The 10,087-nt window shown below is 43.8% G+C and overlaps 1 long non-coding RNA gene across 1 annotated transcript in view; it reads left to right on the plus strand.

The window, feature by feature from the left end:
* Positions 1-10,087, plus strand: part of LOC110297437 — a 23,889-nt gene that overhangs the window by 3,227 nt on the left and 10,575 nt on the right. The window contains exon 3 of the long non-coding RNA XR_002378286.1: positions 4,614-4,669. This is a non-coding gene — a long non-coding RNA (uncharacterized LOC110297437). The remainder of the gene's footprint in view (positions 1-4,613; positions 4,670-10,087) is intronic.

Genomic DNA, 10,087 nt, shown 5'->3' on the forward strand with positions numbered 1-10,087 from the left:
GAAGAGCAGTCAGTGCTCTTAACTGCAGAGTCATCTCTCCAACTCACACATTTTTTAAAATGTATTTTTAAATTTATTGTTTGAGAATTCAAGTCACAAATTTTGACCATATCTACCCTCTCCTCTAACTCCCCCAGTCTCCTCAAACACATTCCCCTGCCCCCAACTTCAAAGGTACCTCTGTTTTCTTATCACTAAGATAGCTGGGACTGCAATGTGACGTCTGTATCTGGTGCTACTTCATTCCCCCTGCCTTGCTGCTCTCCCTCTCTATGGACCTCTCTCTCAGTCTGGAAAGCCTCCCCTGGAACAGGAGAGACTCACTGGGGTTGAGTGGGGAGAGCTTCGGGACCTTACAGAAACCGTGACTCTGAAGTCTGCTTCTTGGGTTTGGGTGGGTAAGACACACACAGACGAGAAGCTACAGAAAGAAGATTCTAGCGAACAGAACTGGTCCCACCTGGGGAAACGATGCTAGACAAACCAGCAGTAGCTGGTAAGAAAATTGTACTGAGGGCTAGAGTCTTAGGAAGCCACAGGATGCTAATGACTTCATTAGTTCTGTTGCTGCGTGCAAATATATGATGTGAATTTTAATTGTAAACTTCTCACATTGCAATATCCATGGATGCCGTGTAAACCCAAGGGAGACAAGAGAGTTTAAGAGATTTGTTCAGTCAGAATGGATATGATCCCAAGTCTCAAGTGGGCCAGAAAAGTTCATTCATTTGGCTTAAGCATGGTCTTTGTAAAACATCCCTGATTTGGTTTCCCATTGTAATTGTCTTGTTTTCTTTCTCTTTTTCTGAGTGTGTGTGTGTATGTGTGTGTATTTGTGTATATATGCGTGTGGGTCAACTTGCCAGTATGGGTATGTGTGGGGGCTGTGTATTAGTTTTTGTGAATATTATGATAAAACACCATGACCAAGGCAACTGATAAAAAAAAAAAAGAATTTAGTTGGGCTTATGGACCTAGAGGGTAGGAGTCTATCATGGCTGGGCAATAGGTGGTAGTCACGGTGGGAGGAACAGCCGAGAGCTCAAATCTTGAACCTAGAAGCAGGAAGCAGAGAGGGATTGGGACTGACATCTTTAAACTCTCAAAGCCCAAGGCCAGTACAATTTCTCCAGGCCTCCATGACATTTCCCAGCCAACATCCTCAGCTGCTTTTTTCCCTTAGTTTTGGAGACAGTGTCTAACCCATGAGTCCCTGTGATATACCTGTCTCTGCTCCCAACCCTAGTTGCAAGTGCTGAAGGTTACAGCCATACACACTGTAGTGCCTGGCTTTTTACTTGGGGACTAGAGATCTGAACCCAGGTCCTCATGTTTGCACAGCAAGCACTTACCCCACTGAGCTATGTGTCAGGTGTGGCAGCCCAGGGCTGTAACCTTGGCATTCCAGAGGTGCAGGCACAATGATCAGGCCTGGGCTACCCAGGACCTTCCTGATAAGAGGGATGGGTGGCATAGAACATAATAGACATGGTAGCAGTAACCAGGGACCACGTCAAAGCTAGGTTCTGTTCTTTGATCTCTCGTGGGAACCCTTACAAATGATAATAAGCCTAGAATTCCTTTGATTCAGTAGTCCCTCTGAGCCACTTAGCAAAATGCCTGGTCCCCTTGTCTTAGTGATGCACACAATTGCTTTTTGGTAAAATTCTGGGGAGTTCCCATGGTTATGTGGTCCATTGCTGGTTAAGAATTTCTTAATATGAACCATGAAATGTGAGACATTTGGTGGTGTGAACGGAGATGATTAGAGAAGCTTATGTTTGTGTTGAAGGCAGGGAGAGATGGATTGTCATCATCTTACGATTCTCATGGATTTTCTTCCCACCCAGAGATGTGCAGAAAGTTCCAGAGTGTGGAGAGGGAACATGTGATGACTACCGTGTTTACTGATTTCCTGATGTTAGTGCAAAGCAGCACGTTTATTTTCTTGGTTATTTCTTGACTGCTTCTTGAGGAAGACCTTGGAAGATGAATTCGATCAGGCATGTCGGGCAGGTCATAGTTTACACATTTGCAGTGTGCGCTGTGCCTGTATCTGCAGAAATGGGTCCTGAGGTCGGTAGTTTTTAGAATAATTGTGTCTTCCTATAAACACTGACAAGTAATAATAATTAATGGCCTTCCCTGTAGCCGCCAGCAGCTACCAGTTCCTGGGTTCCTGAAAGGAAAGCTGGGGGTGGATGGGAAGGACGGCGAGAGAAATAACGAGCCAAGACAAAGTTCTCTGATCAAGGCTCAATGTTTAATTGTAGGGTCTGAATTTAAGGGGGGGGGGAAACCCATCCCTGACTATGTCAGGATCTCGTCAGGAAGACAAGCTCAGCTGCTCAGCAGACAGTGGCTTCTTGCAGGAAGCTGCAGATGTGGCAGGACAATAGACAATAGGTCAAAAGACTTCACCCTAGGTGGGCTAGCCGGCTGTGGCAAACAAGGTCTGACTTAGCCCACAAGACTGGGTGAAGTGCACACTTCCTTGCTACAGTATCTAGAAATTCCTAAGTGGCCATGCTTCACAAATGTAGTTTTCGCTCCAGACTGCAAGTCCATGTTTGCCAATGATACGTTCTCTGAGTGTGCAGAAGTTCTCACGTTCATGCAGAACACTTGCCACTGTCCCGTGCAGACACTTTGTTGAAAATGGTGTGAAAGGAAGGATGATGGATTCATAAGCCTCTTCCCCACCCTCCTGGTCCAGGAACCCTTCCTTTGGAAGATGTAACAGGAACAAATGTCTACTCCTTCCTTATATAGCAAGGAGGAAAGCAAAAATTAAAACTAAAAAACCCAAAATCCTTTCTATTCTCAAGTCTGTGTCTCTGGGATAGGGAAGGATTAGACAGTAGTGACCCAGGATGCACAGTTAACGTCTGTCCTGTATAAAACATGGCCCGCCCTCATAGGTTTGCTTTTATTGGACCCACTTCTTAGACTTTCCTAACTCTTATTTGTGTGAATGTTTAGATTCTATATGAGAAAACCACACTACTCTTGTCTTTCTGAGCCTGCTGTGGTTGTTTGAATGAGAATGGTCTCCATAGGCTCATACATCTGAATGCTTGGTTCCCCACTGGTGAATCGGTTTAGATTAGGAGGAGTGGCTTTGATGGAGGAGGTGTGTCATTGGGGGTGGGCTTTGAGGTTTCAAAGTCTCTCTCTCTCTCTCTCTCTCTCTCTCTGCCTACACATCAGGATGTAGAACTCTCAGTTGCTTCTCCAGTGTCATTCTGGCCATGATGATTACGGTCTAACCCTCTGAAGCTGTAAGCAAGCTCATAATTAAATGGTTCCTTTTATAAGAGTTGCCTTACTGTCTCAGGATTTTTATTTCTATGAAGAGACACCACAACCACGGCAACTGTTATAAAGGAAAATATTTAATTGGGGCTGGCTTAAATGTTCCGAGGCTTAGTTTGTGATCATCATGGTGAGGAGAATGATGGTGTGCAGGCAGGCATGGTCCTGGAGAAGGAGCTGAGAGTTCTACATCTGGACTGGAAGGCAGCAGGAAGGGACTGTGAACAGCTGAGTATGAGCTTCAGCTTCTAAGATCTCCAAGCCCCACCCCCACAGTGACACGTTTCCTCCAACAAACCCACACCTACTCCAGCAATGCCTCTCCTCCTAATAGTACAGGCCAAGCATCCAAACACATGAGTCTATGGGGGACATTCCTATTCAAACCACCACATGTGGTCATGGTGTCTTCACGGCAGTAGAACACTAAGACACCAGTCTTCTTTCATTTAATGTGATGACCCCCAGTTCCATCCATTTTCTTGAAAATGGTAGGGTTTTTTTTTGGGGGGGGGTTCTGTTTTTATGGCTGAAAAAATTCATATGTGTGTGTGTGTGTGTAGATGTATGTGTATGGCACTGAGTTTATCCATCTGTCCATTGATGGACATTTGGCTATTTCTGCTTTTTGAGTAATGATGACACAGAGGACCATGTGGCAACTTTTAGGATGGCTGTATAATCTTTGCAAGAGTTCTTGCACAGCATGCAGTGAGGCACAGTGATGATTCCAGCAGGTCTATGGAAGTAGGAAGAGAAGAAAGTCATGCTAATTGGCAAGCTCAGGATGGCTTTGCTTTGTCACTCCTTTACTGACCTTGGTTCTCATGATTAATTAGACAAAGTTTAATGCACAGTAACTGGTGATATTTGTCAGCTCTATCTCGATGCAGTTACCACTGCCAACCCCCAGCAGAACCATGGTATTTCCTTTCATGTGTAGACCTGCCTTTTATGAAGCATTTGTCTTTATTTTGATAGATTCTTGTTCGTGTCAATTTTCCTCAAGCAATCTACATTGAATTTCTACAAATAAACCACATTTCCTATCACTTAGGGAGATAGAGAGTCAAAGTCAAGAGAAAGCCCTTAGGCTCCAGTTTCAATTTCTCCAGCAGCAATCTTTTCTCAGTGGTGGCACATTCCAAAACTGTCCTACGGAGTCCCTTTTTTCTTGATGAAAAATAGGAGCTGACCTATTTTCCCCTATTAAATTTTGATATGTTCTTTTCATTAAGTTAAAATACCTGCACTCAGTGCTTTGATATGTTCTCTCTCTCTATTTTCTGATTCAGTAGAAAAATGTGCTATGGTGAGAAACAGTCCAGCAGACTTCGCATGCCGAGTCTCAGAGGTAGGTTGTTTTGTACCAATAGATGTGATTGGATTTTAGTGAAGTTCTCACTTTGCATTTGTTAGAATGTTGCTCTAGTTTTTGGAGACAAGCTCATTAGGAAGCTGAGGTGGGGGTTAAAGAGTCACTCGCCCCTAGAGGGAGTTCTCTGAATCCTCCCTCATCCTCAGAGTCCTTGATTGATGGAGGTTTGCACTGTCATCTCAGGGAATCCCTTCTGATGAGGAGCCTTCATTGCAGGAGTGGGTGGAGGGGGCACAAACCCTAGGGCGATTTCCTTTGTTGCTGGTGATTTAGTTTGCTATCAAGTCGTTCCTACTATGGCTTTAGACATATTGTCGTATGTCAGATTCCAGATGAGAAGTAAGACAGGACGGTTTCTCTTTTCTCTTAGCCTCAGGTTCCCATTTCTGGTTTTGTGATAGATGGCAACAGAATAATGACAGAAGCAGGTACCTTGGAGTAAAAAAAATGTTGAGTGGGGGATGCAGTGAGATAGAGTCACTTGTTTTGGATCAAAACTTCCTGTTATCTCTCATGGTTCCAATATAAAATGCCTTGTGTGTTTGAACACTGGATCCCATCTGGTGGCACTGTTTTGGGAGGTAATGAAAGGAGTAAACAGGGGTGGGCATAGGCCTTCAGACTGTAAGCTCAGTCCCACTTCCTGTCCTCTACTTGAGGATGTGAGCAACCAGTTGCATCACACACCCAGCACTGTAGAACTGAGGACTACTGTGCCTTCCCTGCCATGAGAGGTGATAGTCCCTCAGATGTAAGCTAAAATAAACCTCCCTTTATTTATGTTTCCTTTCTTTCTTTCTCTCTCTCTTTCTCTCTCTCTTTCTTTCTCTCTCTCTCTTCCTTTCTTCCTTCCTTCCTTTCTTCCTTCCTTTCTTTCTTTCTTTCTTTCTTTCTTTCTTTCTTTCTTTCTTTCTTTCTTTCTTTCTTTCACTCTTTCTTCCTTTCTTTTAAAAAGTATTTTATGTGTATGGGAGTATACTAGCTAGTTTTATGTCAACTTGATATATATTAAAGTCATGTGAGAGGAGGGAATCTCCAATTAAGAAAATGCCTCTGTAAGATGAGGCTGTAGGCAAACCAATAGGGCATTTTCCTAATTAGTGATTAATGGGGAGGGCCCAGTCCATTGTAGGTGGTGCCATCCCTGGATGGTGTTTCTGGGTTCTATAAGAAAGCAGGCTGAGCAAGCTGATGAGCAAGCCAGTAAGCAGCATTCCTCCATGATCTGCCTCCAGGTTTTTGTTCTGCTCCAGTTCCTGTCCTAACTTCTTTGATGATGAACAGTGATGTGGAAGTGTAAGCTAAATAAACCCTTTCCTCTCCAAGTTGTATTGGTCATGGTGTTTCATTGAAGCAATAGAAACCCTAACTTAAGACAAGTTGGTACCAGGAGCTGGGTATTGCTGTGACAGACCTGATCATGCTGTTTTGGGTAGGACTGTGGAAAGTGTAACCAAAATAATGACTCTGAGACTTAATTATTTATGAATGAATGCTTAAGCCATAAGCTTTGGCTCACTCTTGCTAGCTCATAACTCAATTATCCTGTCTAATCTAGTCTAAGTTCTGGCACATGGCTGGTCACCTCTTCTCAGTTTCATGCATCTGTCTCCATCAGTGCTTGGGGGAAAATCCCTACCCCATACCTGAATCTATCTTAGAATGGACTGGACATTACCTGTTCAGTAATGCAATGTAAGCTTGCTTGATAGTTTTCATAATTGTCACTATTGTATACAGTTCATTATTGTAAGATAAAGAGTCTTTTATTGGACTAAAAGAGGGAGATGTAGGGACAATCTCCTGTGTTCTGTGTGGAAGCATCACTTGTCAATAAAAAGCTAATGGCCTATTAGCTGAGGCAGTAAATAGAAGGTGGGAATTCTGGCAGGGAGAGAGGATTCTGGGATAGAGTTGGGCACACGGAAGAATTGAGATTTACCCTGAACTTCAAAGAAAGAGATGTACAAAACTGAGAAGAGGTGACCAGCCATATGACAGAACTTAGACTATTTTAAATGGGATAATGGAGTTATGAGCTAGCGAGAATGAGCCAAAGCTTGTGGCCTAAGCATTTATTCATAGTCTCTGAGTTGTTGTTTTGGGAACTTGGGTGCAGTGTAAAACCCCACAGCTACAGAAAGCCTGGAACTTTGTGCAGGACAATCCAGGGAAGATTCAGTGCTTGGTGAGCTGTTCAGTGGGAGCTTGGGAGATAAGAAAGTTGAGAGCAGTGTAGAAGATTGGAGGCCTGGCTTGTGACGTTTCAGAGGGAAGTTTAAAGACTTGTTATTTTGAGTTAAAATGCTATGGTTCTGGTTAGCTGGGGCTGTGATTAGCAAGATACCAGAACAAATAAATTAAAACCTTTGTTTTGCTGGGATACTTGTCACTATTTAGCTTGAGCTGAGAAATTAGTGGTGATTAAGAGGAGAGCAGCATCATTGAGGTGAAATCTTCTAGGGAGTGTTTCCCGAGACTCAGCACACACAAGCAGTCTACCAGAGGTGGCCAAGGTTGTACCTCATGCTGGCAGCCAAACTTGTTAGTGTAAGAGTTACCTAGGTGGTACTGGTTTTGAAGGCATGAAGAGGTCATGGAGAGAAACTGAGGCTTGGCATTGTGAGAGGCCAGGAGAGGACATCAGTGAAGGTGAAGGCACAGGATTGACCAGGTCATGCAGAGAAGGTGAGCTTTGGCATTATGAAGAGGAATTGTGAGAGGCTACTGGTGGAAGTGCAGCCTAGTTGCAGCAGAAGACCCCAGCATACCGAAGATACCAGTACCATGGGATGACCACCAAGAACAGCAGCAACAGTGGAGTGGAGCCAGCTGGAATCTAGAAGACAAGCTGTGTGCTGCGGAGGGCAAAGCCAGAGAAATGAAGTCCCTTGGAGGAGCCCAGAAGACAATGAGTGAATCCCAGATATTGGCCATTGAGTTATCTACACTTTGATTTGTGACTGTGTTCTGATTTTATTCAACTTATTTTTGATTTTACAGGAGCCCACAGTTGAGAGACTTTGAATTTCAAGACTTCAAATTTTAAGAAGTTGGCTATTTTTGAATTTTCAACAAGTTTGAATGGGTAAAGATTGCGAGATTTTGAAAGTTATTTATATTTTTAACGATAGATCTTAGGGATGAATGAGAAAGGAAAGATGACTTTATGATCATGTGTTTGTGTGTCAAGCTGACAAAAGGTCAATGATATTGATAGTTTTGTCAACTTGACACAAGCTAAAGTCATCTGGGAGGACAGAACCTGAATTAAGAAAATGCCTGTAGGCAAACCTGTAGGACATTTTTAAAATTAGTGCTTGATGAGAGAGGGCTCAGCTCATTGTGGGTGGCACCATCCCTGGGCTGGTGGTTCTGGTTTCTATAAGAAAGTAGGTTGAACAGACCACTAGAACAAGCTAGTAAGCAGCAACCCTCCATGGCTTCTGCATCACGTCCTGACTATAGGTTCCCACCTAGTTTGAGTTCCTCCCTTGGTTTCCCTCAATAGACTATAATCAGGAAATGTAAGCTTTCCTGCCCAGCTTGCTTTTTTGTCATGGTGTTTCATCATAGCAATAGAAACCCTAACTAAGACAGGGTGGTTTGCCTGCATGCATGTCTGTGCACCATGTTCGTGCCTGGTGTCAGCAGAGGCCAGAAGAGGGCATTTGCTCTTCTAGAACTGGAGTGGAACCAGTTGTGAGCCTCCATGTGGATGCTGGGAATCAAGCTCAGGTCTTCTGGATAGGCATTCAGTGCTCTTAGTGGCAGAGCCATTTCATTAGCTTTTAATTGCTTCTTTGCAGGTGAGAAATAACAAAACTTCCATCTTTTGGGGTTGTATCCCACCCTTCTCTTTCCCTCCTTCTCTGAATTTGGCTCCAGTGTGTACCTACCATGGAGAGAGTCAATGAGTGATTTAAATCTGATACCTTAGGCTGGGCTCTCCCACTAGCTACCCACAAAATTCTAACCAAAATTCCTGCTTATCATGAGGATTGAGGTTACAGATAGGAAATGCTGAGTATGATCCAAGTAAGAGGGGCTTATTTGAGTGCTGTGAATCCTCATCGAGGTCCAAACCACAAGTGATGGTCCCCTAATTGAGTGTTTATGTCACCGCATAACACAGAGCCCACAGTAATGCATGTGGTCTTGTCTTCCAGGGCAGCATAATAGAGATAAATGGGGCAATCTCAAGTTCAAATGGGAAATCTGCTTGCTGTAAGGATGCCAGATACTTTGAGGCAGGCAGAATAGAACAGACTGGAATTGGCCGCTGAGAAATGGGATTTCAAGGCAAGAACAGCTGTTTAGTAGCTTGAAGAACATATCTATAGTTGACGATAATTACTGTCTGTCACATTGGAGACTAGCAAGAGTTTACCTTCTTTAAAGTTTGGGTATGTGTCCAGGAGCCATGTTTAGGATTCTCATAACCTGCCATGTAAAATACTGAGGCTGGGAAGTGGAGTCCTCAGAGTTTGTGGTCTAATAAGGACAATGTCGAGAAGCATTGCACAGAGCACTTGCTGGTTAGTGTTTGTGACTTGATTTGACACACGCCTAACACACCTGGAAGGAAGGAATCACAGCTGAGGAATTGCTTTTATCAGATTGGCCTGTGGGCATATCTGTGAGGTTATTTTTTTAATCTCTAATTGGTGGAGGAGAGCCTAGAGCACAATGGGTGGTGCCATCCCTAGGCGGGTCATCCTGGTTACGGCTGAGCCATCTCTTCCTTCAGCCCTGATTTCTCTTTTTAAATTTTTATTGTTATTTTTTTTAAATTGTCTTTGGCCACTTGTAGTTCATCTTTTTAACATTTTATTTTATTTTTTATCACACATATGTATGTCTGCGTGTGAGTATGTGTATGCGAGGGCACCTGGAGACCAGAGAGACCTCTGTTAAGTCCTCTGTAGCTGGGCTTACAGGCAGTTGTAAGCCGTGAGACATGCCTGCTGGGAACTGAATATGGGTATTTTGATAGAACAGTACAAGCTCTTAACCACTGAGCCACCTCGCCAGTCCTAATTTCTCTCTTTTGTACTAGTGGAGTGACTGAAAAACTTCAAAATATCTCCCTGTGTGTCACTCCACAGGTTTCTGAGACTAGTGAGAACCTTGGGACTCAGTCTTCCAGTTCTAAGGGAGACCAAGCTCTTGTGAAGTGCTGCTGCTGGGGTCTGTATGATTGGATAAGTACACACAGCCCAGCTCTTACCTTCTTAAAAGTGGGCCACTTAGTGAATGGCAGTCATTGATATGTCCCTTGCCTTTTTTGGGGGGGGGGGTTTCGAGACAGGGTTTCTCTGTGTAGCCCTGGCTGTCCTGGAACTCACTCTGTAGACCAGGCTGGCCTTGAACTCAGAAATCTGCCTGTCTCTG

The sequence above is a fragment of the Mus caroli genome, chromosome 7 (genome assembly GCF_900094665.2).
Source record: "Mus caroli chromosome 7, CAROLI_EIJ_v1.1, whole genome shotgun sequence".
Taxonomy (NCBI): Eukaryota; Metazoa; Chordata; class Mammalia; order Rodentia; family Muridae; genus Mus; species Mus caroli.